A 20,326-nucleotide genomic window follows, 5' to 3' on the forward strand; every position below is an offset into this window, starting at 1 on the left:
ATCCTAATACGAACGGGAGTAGGAAGCCAAGAGGGTCCCGAATATTCCCTCAGCAAATGTTGAGAGCTTACCCTGCTCTCATGGAGCTTACATTCTGCTGAGGGGAGACAGAAGCTGAACAAAATAAACGTGTGTGTGTGTGTGTGTGGTGGTGTGTGTGTGTGTGTGTGTGTGTGTGTGATGCTTGGAGAAAAATGAAGCAGGAGAGGGATGGAGGGAGGTAGGCATGGCTGCAATTTTACACAGAATAGTCGGAAAGCTTCCCTGAGACCCGATATTTGAGCAAAGGTCAGAAGGAAGTGACAGAGGAGCCATGAGGCCTCTCTAGGGGAGAAGGTTGCCTTTAGGACTGTTCGCTAATGTTCCTGTCCTTCTTCTGGCCACACGGTAGGACTACATCTCGTATCTCCCCGAGTATGAATTGATTTGACCAATGGGACGTAAGCAGCGGTGGGTGAAGGACTTTAAGGGTCAGGGCATGATTTGTCGTGTTCCCTTCTCTTCAGCCAGTGGGGTCCGCATAGAAGAGGCCCCCCCCTCTGGAGGCATCTCTATCACAACAGCATGGGCCAGGGCCTACAGCTAACCCAGAGACTCTGTTGCTGTAACCCTGAGATTTGGGGGTGGTTTGTTCTTGCAACATTGCCTAGGTTATTCCGACTAATGTAGCAGTGTTCTGGATGCGGGAGCAGCAGGGCAGAGGCCCTTAGCTAGGGGTGTACCTGGCGTGTTAGAGGTACAGTGCAGAGGCTGTGTGGAGCAGATTGGGCCGAAGGGTCCTGAGATGATACCAGAAAGGTAATGAAGGGAGAGAGAAGTTGTGCAGGGCCTTCTAAGTCACTGTAAATATTTTGGCTTTTAGTCTGAACAGAATGGGGAATTGGGGGGCTTTGAGTAGAGGAAAGATAAGATTTGCATTACATTTCAAAAGGATAAGTCCAGCTGCTCTGTTGAGAATAGATTGCTGGGGGCAAAGGTGCAAGAAGGGGAATTAGGAGACCATTGCAGGTCATTGGTATATGTTAGAACCCAAGGGTCTGGGACGCAGGGGATGGAAGTAGGGGTGAACCCAATCACTGTTGCTTATGCTGCTTGGAAAATGTGTGATTCCAGTCCTTGCAATTCGCAACTCGGGGCTTTGTGGGTGTAGATCTCCTGATTCCCAAAGGGGACACTTCTGCTGGGGGGCCAGCAAGAGTCCCGGTCACTCCAGGCTCCTTGTGCCAAGACCAGCAGGAAGGAAAGGTGTCACCATTCCCACGAGGGCCACTGACCTAAAACTCCAGGAGTAGGTTAGATTTTGTGGGAAGGCAAAAATACATTCGGCATGCAGTAATTTTTCGGAGCATCTCTTCGTTCTCACTTGCCCAATTTGGTGATAGATAGACCTGTGATGCAGCCATGTCCTGTGAAGGGCATGATGACAAGGGTAAACAAGATCCCTCAGGGCATGAGGATGTAGTTAACTCACCTGGTAAACCGCCTAGCCAGTAGGTGTAGCCAAGGGAATCTAGAATGGGCAACTGAGGAGGGTGATTATTAGCATCATTACATTTCTGAACCAGCTGCGCACGGGGGATACAGTTTGTCCCACTAAGTTTCCTCTTGTAAGTTTTCTGCAGGAAAAGAGATCAGCTAGAAATTTTGGAGTGGCTAGTTCCAAAGTTGTCTGACTTACTGTACAAAGCAAGGGATCTGAGCAGGCAAGGGTGGACTGCAGTGGATTTTGTGGTGCACTGCACACAATACCCCCTTCAGGACCCAAACAGTCATTCTCCCTCCTCCGGGTTACCAAGAGTGTCCCTATTCTTGGATGACACCTGGGCACCTCCCCAGGATTTGCCCTTAGTGGAAGGGAACTGCTGGGTTTTTATTTATGTTCCCTTTCCATAGGGAAGTTGTATTCACTGACTGGCTAATTTGGGGAGTATAAGGGCCTGGCCTCTTGCTTCAGTCTGGGACACCTCTGAAGAACACGCCTGGTTTAGAATCTCTGTGGGATTGGCTGAGGTCTCTGATGTACCTGTATCATAGTTCAACTTCTCCTTCTGCCCAGTCTGCTCCCTTCCCTTCTGTGGTAGACAGAATAATGAATGGCTTCCCAGAGATGTCTACATCCTTCTCCCCAGCACTCATGAATGTGTTGCCTTACACAGCAAAAGGAAATTTGCAGACATGATTAAGTTAAAGATCTGGAGATGGAGAGATTATCCTTGGTGGACCACATGTCATCACAAGGGTCCTTCTAAGAGAGAATCAGGAGGTCAGAGAAGAGAGAAGATGCTTCGCTGCTGGTTTTGAAGATGGAGGAAGGGACCACAACCCAAAGAATGTAGGTGGCCTCCAGAAGATGAGAAAGTCAGGAAAGCAGATTTCTCCTCAAGAGCACTACCAGAATGAAGAAAGGTGGCCCTGATGACTGATTTTGGACTTTGATCTCTAGAACTATTAAAGAATAAATGTGCTGTGTTAGCTACTGTTTGTGTTTAGTTTTTTTTCCTACAGGGAGCAATAGGAAACAAAATACATGTTCCCTTACAGGTAATTTACACCATTAGAGCTTGTTCCTTTTTGCAGAGAACTGGGGATATTGCGATGTATTGAACATGTTCATGTCACATTGAAAAAAACTTACTATGAGGATGAATTAAAAGGTAGAAGGACAAAGTGGTTGTCCACTACTCTGCTAGCTTGGGAAGACAAGATGGAAAAAACAGGATAATAAGTTAGAGACCTTAGCCTCACATTTGCAAAGCTAGGACGACATTAGATGCCACAGATTAAGATTCAGGTGATGACAAAACCTGATTAAGCTAAGAGATAGAATGTATGTGGAAAGTAATGAGAATAAAAGGGAGCAAAGAGGCTTTAAAAATACAGACTGCTGTAGCCAAAAATCGATTTGTACAAAACTACTAGGAATAATAAAATGAAGAAATGACTATATATGAGAAGTAGCATGTATGTTTTTGGTAAAAGAAGGTAAGAGGAGTGGAAGAATTATTCTAAGAGAAAAATCCAGAGTCAAGGTGTATCTTTTCCTGCTGTATTGTGTGTCTGTTTCCTATGCTAGTGTGATCAATCATCAGAGAACTGTTTGCGTTAGAAAACGTTGAAAAAAATATTTGACTCTCTTTACAATGTAGTACAGAATTCTCTATTGTCTCACATGAGTTTCAGATTGTTGGTCTCTTCTTTGTTTTTTTTTTTCATAGTTGATTTTTATTATTATCTGTGTCATTTCATTTAAAAGTGATATTTGTGTCATTCATTTAGGGGTGCTCAACATTGATGTACGTAACAAGAGGGGAACACTCCATTGTGGCTGCAGCAAATGGTGGACACCTTGACGTGGTTCAGTTACTGGTGCAAGCAGGTGTAGATGTGGATGCAGCTGATAACCGCAAGATAACTCCTCTTATGGAAGCATTTAGAAAGGTAGGAGTCTTTCATCCTCAATCACTTGGATATTTTTCACTTAGGCTTTTAGTGCTTTCTTCTTTTTTTTTTTTTTAAATTTATTTATTTATTTATTTTTGGCTGTGTTGGGTCTTTGTTGCTGCGTGCAGGCTTTCTCTAGTTGTGCCGAGCGGGGGCTACTCTTCGTTGCGGTGCATGGGCTTCTCATTGCGGTGGCTTCTCTTGTTGCGGAGCACGGGCTCTAGGCGCGTGGGCTTCAGTAGTTGTGGCGCACGGGCTCAGTAGTTGTTGTTGGTCTCTTCTTGATGAGAAATTGTAAGCAGGGGATTTTATTTGCCTTTTCAGTGATCTGCCTAGAAAACAAAGATTTTGTGTGGTGTCATGTCAGGTCTTTGATTACGTAAGAGGGCTGCATCTTACAACTATATATATATATATGTTAAATTACATGGGAAGCATTGTCAAATAAGTATTATGTTGTGTCTAGAAATGATGTAAAATTCCTGGAAATCTGATATGTCCAAATAGAATAACTTTGACAAGTGAGAGTTTTCTGATAACTTTAAGATCATAAAACTGAACTGGGTAGGAATTTCCAGAACTAGATTCAAGCAGAACAAGAATTAATATGGGGCTGAATTAACTGATGAGGGTGATTGTAATTTCTTCCAGATATAAGGAAATCTTTCCTTTCAGACTAACTATGACTTACAGCACAGATAGGGAGAAAATGATTGTTTCATATCTCTTCATTGCAAGCCTGTTCCTAAAAATTGTACATTTTAGAACAAGAGTCCAAATGGAGGCCCACACTCCATATGTCTAAATATTTAAAAATTATAAATCAAGTGAGCAAATTGTTAAAATATGTTCTATCCTCCCATCTTAAAATATACATTTATGATGACAAAATAGAAAGTTGGCAAAATACAAAACACAAATGAATTTATTATTACACATGTCTTTGGGCTGATGATGTCTGTATGAGTAACTGTTTCATATTGTAGCAAGTTACACAGCCACTCTGTGCTACTGTGGCACATACTTCCCTAATTCCCAGGTATCTCCCCAGTCAGGAACTGGAAAATGAAGAAAAGAAAAAAAGACAGAACTCCCAGGAAATACCTTGGTGTGCAATAGAATCTATTGTATATATGACCATCTCACAGTAAAGTTGTCAGGTGAATTAGTTTCTCTTTTCACCTACTGAAATTTTTCACTGAACTTCTCCCAATGAAATCCTCCCACACTGTAAAGCAGTGTTTATCTCTGACTGAAAAATCACAAACCTTTATTAAATTCAGACACCTTTTGAGGGTGTAGGGCAAGCAGGGTGGGGAGTCATTTCCCTGAGACCTGGCCAGTGTTACTCATTGGAGTGGATATTTAGGGTTAAGGATGGTGCCACGTCAGTGAGTGCCAGACCCCCAGAGTATCGCATGTATAGTTTAATAAAAATTTGGGTGGGCGTGCCTGTGTTACATGGAGCCCTTTAAAGTGCAGGACCAGGGCAGGGGGCCCCTTTTAATGTAAGGGCATTGTCACCTCATTGTTCCGTGACATCCCTATGTCCATCCCTATGGACAGAAGTCTAGGAAACAATGACAGGACTCTATGTGGGGTTTAATCCACTTTTAACCCTCCCCCAACCCCCCCCCCGACACCCTCAACAACAGAACAATGATGAGGCTGCAATCCTACTGTTTAGTGATCATGTTCATTGTTTCCATTCATTCATGTGTCAGATGCTGTTCTAGGCATAACAGTGAGCAAAGCAGTCAGAGTTCCTGCTGTCATAGAACTCACATGTTAGTGGGAGAAGACCAAAGATAATAAACACATAAACTATAAGTAAGATAATTTATCATAGAAATAAGTGCTATGAAGAAAATAAAGCATGAAATGGGGCAGGGGCAGGGGTGGACAACTTTAGCTACAGGGGTCGGGGAAGAGCTCTCTGGGGAGGTGACTTTTTGGCCAAGATCCACAATAAGAGTAGGAGGCAGTAATGCAAACATTGAACACATTAGCTAACTGGATTTCCTGATATTAGAGGGTTAAGAAGAACCACTTTTTAAACTTCAGCACTTGATGAACATCTTAAATACTTAGGCCCACTGCCTTGCTATCATCTGTAGTGAAACAAATATAAAATTTTTCATAATTCTGGACTTTCTACCACACCTTGATAATTAATGCACCGAATATAAATGTAAAATTGTGATCAGACCAAATCTGACCTGAATTCAGAATATACCCTATAAAACACATCACTTAATAGAATTTTTATATCAGCTACCTTGTTGTTCTTTCTCAAATAGCAAAATAATAAAAATTGTCTTTGTGATTTCTGATGTTTTTCTAGAACTGATCTTAATATGAAAGACTTGATTTCACTAGGTAAGTTTTTAAAAAGCTAAATCTATATAGAATAAAAATTTAGTCCTCTACATGAGATTTTTAATTAAAGAATACTCAAAGTTCTAAGTTCTTAGTCAACCAAGGCACCTCATAGACTGAAACAGAGCAAAACCTTAATTTTTTTTAATTTGAAAAAAGGAAATTTACCAGTTGGTTTTAAAAGAAATATGCATGTATAATTTGGGATTTTTTAAAAATATAAATTTATTTATTTATTTATTTTTTGGCTGCGTTGGGTCTTTGTTGCTGTGCGTGGGCTTTCTCTAGTTGCAGCGAGCGGGGGCTACTCTTTGTTGCGGTGTGTGGGCTTCTCATTGCGGTAGCTTCTCTTTGTTGCAGAGCACAGGCTCTAGGCACGTGGGCTGCAGTAGTTGTGGCACGCTGGCTCAGTAGTTGTGGCTCACGGGCTTAGCTGCTCCACGGCATGTGGGATCTTCCCGGACCAGGGCTTGAACCCGTGTCCCCTGCATTGGCAGGTGGATTCTTAACCACTGCACCACCAGGGAAGTCCCTGGGATTTTTTTGTAAACCCTAAATATTTTTTTCACATAATAGAATCAACCTAAAATAATTTTCATTCAATAATTTCTAATTATAAAAGAGAATCATTAGACTTATTTAGTACTTTACTTATTTTTAGTACTTTATTGTTGCTTGTGCCAGACAGCATACAAAGTGATTTACATGCATCATTTCATGTAATTGTCACAAAACCTTGCATGGATTAGTATAAGGTAATACTAAGAATTCCTATTTTATATTTGAGGAAATAAGCACAAGTTAGGCACCTTGTCCAAAGTCACACACAGTGGGAAATTGTGGAACCAGAAATTGAACCTGAGCAGCCTGACTTCAGAGTCAGCTTAATGCTTGCGATTATGACAAGCTTCTAGATATTTTATACTGTTTTATTCTTTATAATATTGGCATGATTACATTCTTACATAATCTGAAATTTGCTTAATTCTTAGGAGTTTCTCCAGAAATTCAGTATATTGAATTTTTAAAATATAATTATAACTCCTTATATAATTTTTAATGTAATTATATAATTATTTTATATAATATTATATAATTTTTTATAATATGAAACTTTTATCTAAAACATATCCCAAACTGCAAGACACAAGTACCATTGAAACAGGTAAATGTATACATACAGAGAATGGTGAAACAGAATTTTAGCCTTTAAGAAGTCTTTATCAATAAAAACCCAATATAAAGATTTGTTTCAAAACAAATTACATATATTAACTCTAGCATAATTCTAAAAAATAGTCAAAGTAAAACACAAAACTATGTAAACTGTGAATTCAAGTACAAAAACAAGATATATGTATATTTGAATCTGTGCAGAGTGCTTCAAATTAATTGTAGTCTAATTCCAAACAGATTACATAACCAAGTCCACAACAAGTCATAGATTAATGAACAAAGATTTCATAAAATGACTAAATGATTTATTTCCAAAATCTCCTGTATGATCTGGCAACTGCCACCTCTACCTCTTTCCTTACCTCTAAAATAAATCAGGTTCTGTCGCATCTGATGTTAACCACTGCATGGCCTATTAGATTTTGGGCATTTTGATTGAGACCTTTTCATTAAATTTGCTTTCCTGTGACATCTTTCTTCATCAGTATGTCTTCTAAATTCTAAATATTTCAGGTACCAAAATCTCATTACTGCATGATTGTATAATTACGGTAGCTTCCTTCGTTCAAGTGGACATTTAGAGTTCTCTTCAAATGAATGAAAAAGAAGAGCAGACAACTCCACAAGAACAAGATAACTTCATAAATATACTTCTTTATTCTTTAATACTCTTGAAATATTATTAGTAAGTAACTCCCCAGGTCAGAGTTTTAGAGCTTAGATGTAGTAAAATCTCAGAATGTAGTCAAGGGAACAAAAGTTAGTCCTATAGAGATGTGGGTACATTTTAAAATTTTGTTAAATATGTGAAAGGGCTAATGCATTGGGTAGGGGATGCATTTAATCATGTCACTTCTGACTCTCATCACTTCGTAGCTGCCTCTTTCTTTAGGAACCTAAACTCTGAAAAGATTGATATTATTAGACAATTTCTCTGGCATTTTCAATAACAACATAGGAAAATTGGTTGTTAACATAGGAAAGTGGACTCAAAAATGGTGGTAAACTTTCAGAAAAATCAGGCCTCCAAATCTGCTTTTATTATCAGACTGTTTCTCTACCTCAATACAATTTTCTAGCTATTTATAAGATCTTATCTTGACATTAACAGTATTAGATATAGTATTATTAGTAGTATTATCAAAATGCAATAGCTTTAAGAAGAGATATTTTATCATTGTTACTTTCTTGAAGTTTATGATGCTTAGAGATTTGTCAAATCCATGATCTTATTTTAGAGCTGAACAAACTGAGGCTCAGAGAAAAACATAACCTGTTGAGTCATATCATGACAGCAAGGTTATAACGCCCACTTCTTTCTGTCTGCTAATACTATGGTCACTGTGACACTATACTCTACTGCTTCTAATCAGAGGTCTTAATTTCTTAATTTTAAAATAACCAAAATATTTTAATAAGCACAAGTAACAAAACTTTGAAAGTTAATACCTGAAGTTGTTTTTTGGCTATAGTTTACACGTATTCCTTATTAGGAATATGTCTCCATCTTCTTGTTTGGGGTGAGTCAAATTTTTATGTTTTGTTTCACTTAAACATAAAACCTGAAACTGTTAACACTCTTAGAAAACATAGAGGAGTTCCTAGACATTGATTTTTGGCAATGACTTTCTGGATATGACAGCAAAAGCAAAATACATAAGTGAGATTATATCAAACTAAAAAGCTTCTGCACAGCAAAGGAAATATTCAGCAGAATGAAAAAGCAACCTATGGAATGGAGGAAGTATTTCCAAACCATATGTCTATTAAGGGCTTAACATCCAAAATATAAGGAACTCGTATTACTCAATATCAAAAAATGGGCAAAGGACCTGAATAAACATGTTTCCAAAGAATACTTAGAAATGGCCAACAGGATCTGAAAAGGTGTTCAACATCACTAATTATTAGGGAAATGCAAATCAAAATTACAATGAAATATTATCTCATACCTGTTAGGATATTGCTTATTAAAAAAATAATGTGTTGAGAAGTGTAGAGAAAAGGGAACCCTTGTACACTGTTGGTGGCAATGTAAAGTGGTGCAGCCACCATGGAAAAGAGTATTCAGGTTCCTCAAAAACTTAAAAATAGAACACCATATAGTCCAGCTATCCACTTATGGGTATTGATCCAAAGGAATTGAAATTAGGATCTTGAAGAGATACCTGCCTTCCCGTGTTCATTGCAGCATTATTCACAATATTCAAGACATGGAAACAACCTAAATGTTCACTTATGGATGAATAAAGAAAATGCGGTATATATGTACAATGGAATGTTATTCAGTCTTAACAAGAAGGAAATCCTGCCATTTCCAACAACATGGATGGACCTGGAGGACATTATGCTAACTGAAAGAAGCCAGACACAAAGATGAATATTGTATGTGGAATCTAAAAGTCATCAAACCCATAGAAACAGTAGAATGGTGTTTGCCAGGAGTTGGGGGAAGTAGGAAATGGGAAGATAATGTTCAAAGGGTAGGAAGTTTGAATTATGTAAGATAATTTCTGGAGACCTGTTATTCAGCATAGTGCCAATAGCTAACAGTACTGTATTCTTTTTTTTTTTTACATTTTTATTTATTTATTTAATTTATTTTTGGCTGTGTTGGGTCTTTGTTTCTGTGTGAGGGCTTTCTCTAGTTGCGGCAAGTGGGGGCCACTCTTCATCGCTATGCGCGGGCCTCTCACTATCGTGGCCTCTCTTGTTGCGGAGCACAGGCTCCAGACGCGCAGGCTCAGTAGTTGTGGCTCACGGGCCTAGTTGCTCCGCGGCATGTGGGATGTTTCCAGACCAGGGCTCGAACCCGTGTCCCCTGCATTAGCAGGCAGATTCTCAACCACTGCGCCACCAGGGAAGCCCAGTACTGTATTCTTAACACACACACACGTATGTGACAAATTGGGTGAGAGGAAACTTTGGGAGGTGATGGATATGTGTGTGTTCCTGATGGTGTCATGGGTGTATACTTACCCCCAAACTTAGCAATATGTATATATAAAATATGTACAGCTCTTTACATGTCAATCATAACCTCAATAAAATGATTTAAAACAAACAAAACATGTAGACTTTAAAGATTAAGAATTTTGCTGCCCTTTGATGCTATTCTCCCACTGGGAACATACTGGCGCTGTGATTTCTGGAGACCGCTAGGCTTTCGTGTACCGTTCAGGCTCAGGGAGAGGGAGCTTACCCCGGAGAGGGGCATGTACTCATTCAGCTACACAGCAGCCGTGTCTGCCAAGCTGGCCAGAGGAGCTTCTTGCACTCCTCCATCCCACCTACACACCCCCCTTTAACCTTAGCCTTTGAGTAGACATGTGAGTCACTTGGGACACAGAGTGAAATCACAGCATTTTAATCAGCATACTCACTTGTTAATTTTACTTGTTTCCTATGAAGGAGGAAGTCTCATCTCAGGGAAGTAACCAGTTAATTATTATAAGCAATCATCAAATACTCAGGTTTCAGAAGTATGTTGGGCTATGATTTAATTATTTTCCTTAAGAAATGCTTCCTATTTTAATTTTTGAAAGCCATATAGCTAATGTGTTTTTGCTGGATGTGACTGCCTTACCACCAAGAGTCTCCCCTTTCCCTTACATCAGATACTGAGATAACTGAACGTGTTTAGATGAAAAAATACTGCATTGGCATGTTTTAATGAATTAGGTTCACAGAAGAAATTCATAGAAGTAATGAGCATGCATCTAAAATATTTTAATTACTTATTTATAGATTTTTAGAAGTCTTAGAAGCCTAGGTATGTTTACTATAAACCACATTGAAGAACTGTTGATGGAAGAGGTGGAGGTGGCTTGTTATAAAACAATCAGCTCACACTTCATCCATGTAAAGGATCAATAATGAAAGAGGAAGGGGCATGCTCTCGCCCTCCCCTCCGCTCCCCCATTGCTTCAAAACATTGGGAAGAAAACTACACATTTATAATATTCCATCAAAGCTAATTTGTAAGATATTAATAGATGTTTGTCTCAGTGTTACAATATGTGGAGCCAAAAAACCAGAGTGAACTCAGGGTCTTCAAGAATCATGTGCCTACCTAATAGGACATGCTTAACAGTTATCAGTAGAAACCAGTAATCATGTTTAATAAAAATATAATCAGTTCGTTGTTGAGCTATCATGTTCTATCAGTCACTGAACACTTTCTTTCCTTAACAACTGCTAACACCCAGATAGACAAGTAAAAGGAAAAAAACAAAAACAAAAAACCTTGAAGAACAAAAACCAAACTGACACAATGCAAACTATAGACGTTGGAGGTAAAACTTAGAATAGCTAAAAGTTTCGTGGGTCTCCATGGGGACTGACAGAGACTGGGGGACCAGTACCAGGGAGGGAAGCAGTGAGGCTTCATTCTGAGTAGCTGCTAATGCGTGCTATAAACCACCTGCTGCAGATTCAAACAGGACTCCAGGGACCAATGGGGAGGGGTACAAGTAGGGAGAGATTGAGAAAGGTTACCTTTAACTGGCTTGAACATAAATAATGGGTCTTGTGGTAGGGGTGAAGAGTGTAGTTAGCCCCAAAGCAAAACATCTTGAAAGATTGCTTAATGGAGGAATGGAATTCTTTTATCAAATTGTAATCTTTCATTACAGGAAAGATTATAGTAATTGTGAGATGCCATTACCACTTGCCACAGTAGTTTAAGATTTGTATCAACTTGGCTTTATTTAACTGGGTTTTCCTGGAGTCATTTTTTTTTTTGGTCTTAATAAGGTTCCATAAAAGATTGGACACTGTTCTTACCAGTGTCAAAGTTACTCCTTGAGGAATAAAGTAGTTGTTTCAAGAGCCACATTAATCCTTTTAAACTAATAACTATTTATGAAGGTGCATTAACTTTTCAATAATTCTACATAGTACCTTAACTACAAGGACTAATTGTAGGTACTAGAGATAACAGGACTCCCGAATGAGAGAGAAAGATATATAGAGAGGATTTAATGTAATTCTACTTACAAAAATTATATGAATTTCTTATTAGACAAGTTAGATTTCACTTGATCAAGATAATGCATGATTGGGTAACTAATTTTTTCATTGACCTGTAAGAGTTTTTTCTATGTACTCTTCTATTGTGAAAGGAAAATAGGTTTTTTTTTCTAAAGCTGAAAATGGGGTTTGTTTATTTTAAAGCCTCCTTCTTGAAGTTTCCATTCTTATCCCTCCATCTTAATTCACCCTCTTTGTTTTAAACGTGGCTTGAGAAATAAGAGGTTTTGTGATGCAGACAGAAGCTGTCAAACTAACTGCAGGAAAAGGGGTATTGTGCTCAAGTTGGATATATGAATGGAATTATTTCAAAGGAAGACAGAGGAACCAACCCTGCACATAAATTTCTTGGTTCTTTGCAGCACGACTCTTCTGGTCTCATTTCTTCTAGAATGTAAAGGTCAAAGTAAACTTCACACAGCTAGCTTCTCATCTCCGTATACTGGCTAAATGTCTTAGGAGGACAAAGTTTACCTAATGGGAAAGTAATCTTATAATTCTGTTTGCATTCCAGAAATGTTCAGATTATGTTTTCCAGTTGAAACAGTTCTATATACAAACATCTTCAAAAACCAGTTCTTTAAGATGTCTGATTTCTTTTTTCTTTGTACGGAAATATACTTGATTTACAGTATTAGTTTCAGAGGTATTGCGTAGTGATTCAGTATTTTTACAGATTATACTCCATTAAAAGTTATTACAGGATAATGGCTATAATTCCCTGTGCTGTACAATATATCCTTGTTGCTTATCTATTTTATACATACTAGTTTGTATCTCTTAATCATACACCCCTAACATGCTCCTTTCCCCTTCCCCCGCCCCACTAGTAACCAGTAGTTTATTTTCTATATCTGTGAGACTGTTTCTGTTTTGCTATATACATTCATCAGTATTATTTTCTAGATTCCACATATAAGTGATATCATATAGTATTTGTCTTTCTCTGTCTGACTTATTTCACTAAGCATAATATTTTCTAGGTCCATCTATGTTGCGACAAATGGCAGAATTTCATTTTTATGTCTGACTAATATAATATTGTATATATGTATATATATATTCCACATCTTTATTATCCATTTGTCTCTTCATGGGCACTTGGGTTGCTTCCATATCATGGCTATTGGAAGTAGTGCTGCTATGAACACTGGGGTGCATGTATCTTTTCAAATTAGTGTTTTCATCTTTTTCTGGATATGTACCCAGGAGTAGAACTGTTGGATCATATGGTAGTTCTATTATATATTTAGTTTTTTGAGAAACCTCCATAGTTTCCCATAGTGACTGCACTATCTACATTCCCACCAACAATGTATGAGTGTTTCCTTTCCTCCACATCCTCGTCAACATTTGTTATTTGTAGATTTTTTGAAGGTAAGTATTCTGACAGGTGTGAGGTGATATCTCATGGTGCTTTTGATTTGTTTACACTCCTCTGATTAGCGACGTTGAGCATCTTTTCATGTGCCTGTTGGCTATCTCTATGTCTTCTTTGGAAAAATGTCTATTCAGGTCTTCTGCCCATTTTTAACATTGGGTTGTTTATTTTGATGTTGAGTTGTATGAGCCGTTCATATATTTTGGATATTTACCCCTTGTCAGTGACATCATTTGTAAATAATTTCTCCCAATCAGTATGTTGACTTTTAGTTTTGTTGATGGTTTCCTTTGCTGTGTGTAAGTTTTTAAGTTTAATTAGGTCCCATTTGTTTCTTTTTGCTTTTGTTTCCTTTGCCTTAGGAGACAGATTGAAAAAAATATGCTACAATTTATGTCAAAGTGTTCTGCCAATGTTTTCTACTAGGAGTTTTATGGTTTCAGGTCTCACATTTAGGTCTTTAATCATTTTGAGTTTATTTGTGAGAAAACGTTCTAATTTCGTTCTTTCACATATAGCTGTCCAGTTTTCCCAGCACCATTTATTGAAGAGACTGTCTTTTCTCCATTGTATAGTCTTACCTCCTTTGTAGGTTAACTGACCATAAATGCATGGGTTTATTCTGGACTTTCCATTTTGTTCTATTGAGCTATTTATCTGTTTTTGTGCCAGTACCATACTGTTTTGATTACTGTAGCTTTTTAGTATAGTCTAAAGTCAGTGTGATTCCTCCAGCTCTTCTTTCTCAGGAACACTTGGACTATTTGGGGTCTTCCATACAAATCTTATTTGTTCTATTTCTGTGAAAAAATGCCATTGGTATTTTGATAGGGATTGCATTGAATCTGTAGATGGCCTTGGGTAGTATGGTTATTTTAACAATATTAATTCTTCTAATCCATGAACAGGGTATATCTTTCCATCTGTTTGTTTTTTGTCTTCAGTTACTTTCATCAGTGTCATAGATTTCTGAGTACAGGTCTTTTACCTCCTTAGGTAGGTTTATTCCTGGGTATTTTATTCTTTCGGATGGGATTGTAAATGGGGTTGTGTTCTTAATTTCTCTTTCTGACATTTCACTGTCAGTGTATAGAAATGCAACAGATTTCTGTATATTAATTTTGTATCCTGCAAGTTAACCGAATTCGTTGAGTTCTGTTTTATGGTGGTGTCTTTAGGATTTTGTATGTGTAGTATCATGCCATCTGCAAACACTGACAGTTTTATTTCTGCCTTTCCAATTTATTGGATTCCTTTTATTTCTCTTTCTCCTGACTGCTGTGGCTTGGACCTCCAAAACTGTATTGAATAAAAGTGGCGAGAGTGGACATCCTTGTCTTGTTCTTGATCTTAGAAGAAATGCTTTAAGCTTTTCACCATTGAGTATGATGTTAGCTGTGGGTTTGTTATATATGGCCTTTATTATATTGAGGTATGTTCCCTCTATGCCCTCTTTCTGGAGAGTTTTTATCATAAGGGATGTTGAATTTTGTCAAAAGCTTTTTCTGCATCTATTGAGATGATCATATGGTTTTTATTCAATTTGGTAATGTGGTGTATTACTTTGATTGATTTTATGGATATTGAAAAATACTTGCATCCCTGGGATAAATCCCACTTGATCATAGTGTATGATTCTTTTGAGGTAGTGTGGAATTTGTGTTTGCTAATATTTTATGGAAGATTTTTAAATCTATGTTTATCAGTGATATTGGCTTGTAATTTTCTTTTTTGTGTGATATCTTTGTTTGGTTTTGGTATCAGGGTAATGTTGGCCTCATGGGATGAGTTTGGAAGCATTCCTTCCTCTGCAATTTTTTGGAATAGTTTGAGAAGGATAGGTGTTAACTCTTCTGTAAATGTTTGTAGAATTTGCCTGTGAAGCCATCTGGTCCTGGACTTGGTTTGTTGGTAGTTTTTTTTTAATTACTATTTTTGTTTTCACTACTAGTGACTGGTCTGTTCAAGTTATCTGTTTCTTCTTGATTCAGTCTTGCAAGTGCATGTTGCTAGAAACCTGTCCATTTCTTCTAGATTGTCCAATTTATTGGCATGTAACTGTTCACAGTATTATGATTTTTTTGTAACTAAATGATATCTGTTGTTATCTGTTCTTCTCTTTCAGTTTTTATTTTGTTTTATTTGGATCCTCTCTCTTCTCTTCTTGGTGAGCCTGGCTAAAGTTTTATCATTTTTTTAATCTTTTCAAAAAAAAAAAAACTGTTCTTGCTTTCATTGATCTTTTCTATCTTTTAAATCTCTGTTTTAATTATTTCCTCTCTGATCTTTTTTATTCCCTTCCTTCTGCTGACTTTGGGCTGTGTTTGTTCTTTTTTAAATTCCTATAGGTGGTAGTTTAGGTTGTCTAGTTGAGATTTTTACTGCTTCTTGAGGAAGGTTGGTATCACTATAAACTTCCCTCAGAACTGCTTTTGCTGCATCCTGTAGATTTTGGAGTATTGTGTTTCCATTTTCATTTATCTTGAGGTATTTTCTGATTTCCTGTTTGATTTCTGCACTGACCCATTTTATTTTTAGTAGCATGTTGTTTAGTCTCCAAGTGCTTGTTCTTTTCCCATTTTTCTTTCTGTACTTCTAGTTTCATGCTGCGTGGTTGGAAAAATGCTTGAAATAACTTCTATCCTCTTAAATTTGTTAAGACTTTTTTGTGGGCTAGCATGTGACTTATTGTGGAGAACATTCCATGTGCTTGAAAAGAATGTGTATTCTTCTGTTTTGGGATGGAATATCCTGTAGATATTAAATCCAACTTGTCTAAGGTGTCATTTAAAACCACTGTTTCCTTTTTGATTTTCTATCTGGATGATCTGTCCACTGATGTAAATGGGGTGTTAAAGTCTCCTACTATTATGGTGTTATTGTCAATTTCTCCCTTTTTGTCTGTTAATATTTGCTTTCTATATTTAGGTGCTCCAGTGTTGGGTGCATATAGGTTGATGAGTGTACTGTCCTCTTTTTGTATTGATCCCTTTATCATTACATAATGCCCCTCTTTGTCTTTTGTTATAGCCTTTGTTTTAAAGTCTAATTTGTCTGGTATGAGTATTGCTACCCCTGCTTTCTTGTTTCTGTTTGTATAAAATCTTTTCCCATCCTCTCACTTTGTGTGTGTGTCTTTAGCTCTGAAGTGAGTCTCTTGTAGGCAGCATATAGAAGGGTCATTTTTTTTATCCAGTCAGCCATCCTGTGTCTTTTGTTTGGAGCATTTATGTACTTACTGCCATTTTACTACTTGTTTTCCATTTTTCTTTCTTTTTTCTTTTTTAGTTCCTTTCTGTTCATTTCTTCTTTTTGCTTTTTCATTTCTTCTTTTTGCTTTTTCCCTTGTGGTTTGATTTTCTTCAGTAGTATGCTTGTGTTCCTTCCTTTTTCGTTTGTATGAATCTATATAGGTTTTTGATTTGTGGTTACTATGGGGTTCATATATGTTGTCCTATAGGTATATCTACTTGTTTCAAACTTGTAGTCATTTAAGTTCAAACACATTCTAAAATATCTAAATTTTTATTCCCCTACCCCACTTTTTGCATTTTTTATGTCGTATTTTATATCTTCATGCTTATCTCTTAACTGTTTATTATAGTTATAGTTGATTTTATAGTTTTTGTCTTTTAATCTTCAGACTGGCTTAAGTGGTTGATCCTCAGTCTTTACAATATATTTGCCTGTCCTAGTGGGATTTTCCTTTTGCCATAGATACTTACTTGTTTTCCACTTAGAGAAGACCCTTTTAACATTTCTTTAGGGTAGGTTTAGTATTGATGAACTCTTTTAGTCTTTGCTTATCTGAGAAGTTCTTCATCTCTCATTCTATTGTAAATGATAATCTTGCTGGGTATAGTATCCTAGGTTGCATATTTTTCCTTTTCAGAGCTTTGAATTTATCGTGCCACTCCCTTCTGGCCTGCAAAGTTTCTGCAGAGAAATCAACTGATAGCCTTATGGGGATTCCCTTGTATATGACTCTGTTTTTCTCTTGCTGCCTTTAGAATTCTCTTTTTGTCATTTTGATTCTGATATGTCTTGATGTGGGTCTGTTTGGGTTCATCTTTTTTGGGACCCCTGTGTGATTCTTGTACATGGATATCTATTTCCTTCTTGATGTTTGGGAAGTTTTTAGTCGTAATTTCCTCAAATACATTTTTGATCCCCTTTTCACTCTCTTCTCCTCTGGGATCCTTATAACGTGAATGTTGGTATACTTAATGTTATACCAGAAATCTCTTAAATTGTTTTCATTAAAAAATTTTTGTTTTTCTTTAGATATTCTAATAATCGGGTGATATCCATTATTCTATTTTCCAGATCACTTATGCATTCTTCTGTGTCAGTCTGCTATTCATTCCTTCTAGTGTGTTTTTGATTTCAGCTATTGAATTCTTCATTTATGATCAGGTATTTATTTTCTAGTTCCTTGTTAAAATGTTCACTGTGTACATCAATTCTTTTCCCTAATTCAGTTAATATTTTTATTACTAATATTTTGTGTTCTTTATCTGGTAAATGGTTTATTTCTATTTCATTATTTTTTCAGGGGGTTTCTCTTGCTCTTTTTCAATTGAGAGTAGTTCCTCTGCCTTTTTGCTTAACTTCCTCTGCCTCTATGAGTTTATGTGAAACAGTTACCTATTGTGGTCTTGAAGGGGTGTTCTTATGTGGGAGCATCCCTATGTCTGCATCCCTGTGTCTGAGTGTGCCCAATGCCTTTGGTTGGTGAGCTGGATTTGACATGGATGTAAGTCACATCTTTCTTCAGTGTGTGCTGGCAGCTATCACCTTGGTAGGTGGTGGGGCTGGTGATGGAGTCGCTGGAGATGGAGTCGCTAGAGCTGGTTTTGGGTGTGGGACTTCCCCTTTGCTCAGTGGCTGTCACTACCCTGAGGCCCTGAGGGCTGTCAGAAGCCTGAGAGTTGGGTCTGAGCTGGCTCTGTTCCCTTTAAGTGTATGTTTTTTCCCTTTCCCCTCATTGCGACCCTTGCCCCAGAGTGGGGGCATGCTGAAGCAAGTGGGGCCTGTGCAGGCTCTCAGAACATGTCCTCTGCTGACAGAGATCTGAGCTGTGTCCGATGTGCTGCCTTTGCAGGCACCCACAATTGTTTCCTTTGCTCTGTTTAGACGCAGCCTCAGGTGTTAAGTCCCCTTTGTCCCTCACAGCCAATCACTGCCCACAGCCTCCGCTGCCCCTGCCCTGTGTAGAATTGCTCCACAGGGCAGGCAGGCCCCATGCAGACTCTTGGTGTGTATTGGGGGGTGAAATGTGGTGGAGTGGCCACTGTCAGAGATCTCAGCAGCTTCTGATGCGCTGCTTGTGTAATCACTAACAGTGGGCACTGCCATCCCACCCAGGCTCCACCCCAGGACCAGGCTGCCTCTGTGTCCCATGGTCACACCTTTCCCCTGGTCATGGCTGCTCCAGATCCTGTGCTGCACTGTGGTGTGACGTGAGTGGGGCCAGAGTGTTGGCTTGGCTCAGGCTGGAATGTGTGGCAAAGTGACTGCAGGAAACCCGGCAGCCATTAGAGCAGACCTCTCTCTGTCCTGCCTCAGGGACAAGGCAGTGAACGTGCGCTCCTCACAAGGAGAGTCCTGGCTCCCCCAGCCCTTCCGTTACTCCTAGCAGTCCTCCAACCAGCCAAGGGGCCTTTTCTCCTCCAAGTAGGACCCCAGGACTGGGTGCCCAATCTGTGGTTCCAACCATTCACTCCCCAGGGTGGGTGTCCCCCCGTGTATTCTCCTTTTCCTCTGAGTCCCCTCCCAGTGGCACAGGTTCCAATCCTATTGCTTTTCTTCCCTTCCCACCTGATTACCTGTGTATCTTTCTTAGAGCCTTGGTTGTACAGGAGTCCTTCTGCCAGTTTCCAGTTTTCAGTGACAGTTGTTCCACATGTAGATGTATTTTTGATGTGTTCATCAGGCGAGGTGAGCTTCACATCCTCTTACTCCGCCATCTTGATCTCAAACTCTTAGATCTCTGATTTCTTATAATTAAGTCTGAAATTTTTCAATATATTCTTTTAACATAATCACTGAAAATAAAAATTCATAGCCAAGTAACCAAGAAATGTCTTGAACTCTAAGCACATTCTGAATATTTATGTTGATTTTCAACTTTTAATCAAATGGGAAAATATAAATTCAATTTGTGAAATAAGCATTTATTCTAAAGAGTTTGAAAGTTGAAATGTTAATAAATCACTGTTAGCACATACATACGCTCTCCTCTAAGTCCCAAATTACCTAGTTATTTTTCACAATTCTTTTGTTTGAATCCCCTCTTTTGTATATAAGTTTTTATGTCAAAAATAGATTTGAAGTATTTTAATTGCTGGCATTTATATCTGAAAACAGTTGGAATGATGTAGCTTATTTTTGGCAAGCAGAATCAAGATCCACCACAAAGCGATCCGTAATATAGAGCCTATAGCATAAATTTTTGTCTTTAGTGGGAAGAAATCCACAATAGGTTAGGGATTAACTGTACACATTTACTTCTGAAGTTTACGTGGCAGTTTAGTGATTAATCACTAACCTTGGTAAATGCCAATTTCCTACTTATTAGGAGTAAGAACATCTATTTGTGCAACTCAAATGGAAAAGATATGTGATTTAATTATTTGTCTGCTCCAAAACTCCTCTTCAGCTGGATAAGCTTTTACATTTCCAGTGCCTCTTTTTTTTTATTTTTAATTATTTGTTTTTATTTTGGCTGTGTTGGGTCTTTGTTGCGGTGCATAGGCTTCTCATTGTCGTGGCTTCTCTTGTTGTGGAGCACGGGCTCTAGGTGCATGGGCTTCAGTAGTTGTGGCATGCAGGCTCAGTAGTTGTGGCTCATGGGCTCTAGAGCACAGGCTCAGTAGTTGTGCGCACGGGCTTAGCTGCTCCCACAGCATGTGGGAT

The 20,326-nt window shown here is 38.3% G+C and overlaps 1 long non-coding RNA gene across 1 annotated transcript; it reads left to right on the forward strand.

The window, feature by feature from the left end:
* Positions 1-3,305: 3,305 nt before the first annotated feature.
* LOC118893605 lies at positions 3,306-10,823 on the forward strand. The gene is made up of 3 exons (XR_005019505.1): positions 3,306-3,438; positions 10,208-10,213; positions 10,813-10,823. It is a non-coding gene; the product is annotated as an uncharacterized LOC118893605 (long non-coding RNA).
* The last annotated feature ends 9,503 nt before the right edge of the window (positions 10,824-20,326 follow it).

Source organism: Balaenoptera musculus, chromosome 3 (genome assembly GCF_009873245.2).
Source record: "Balaenoptera musculus isolate JJ_BM4_2016_0621 chromosome 3, mBalMus1.pri.v3, whole genome shotgun sequence".
Taxonomy (NCBI): Eukaryota; Metazoa; Chordata; class Mammalia; order Artiodactyla; family Balaenopteridae; genus Balaenoptera; species Balaenoptera musculus.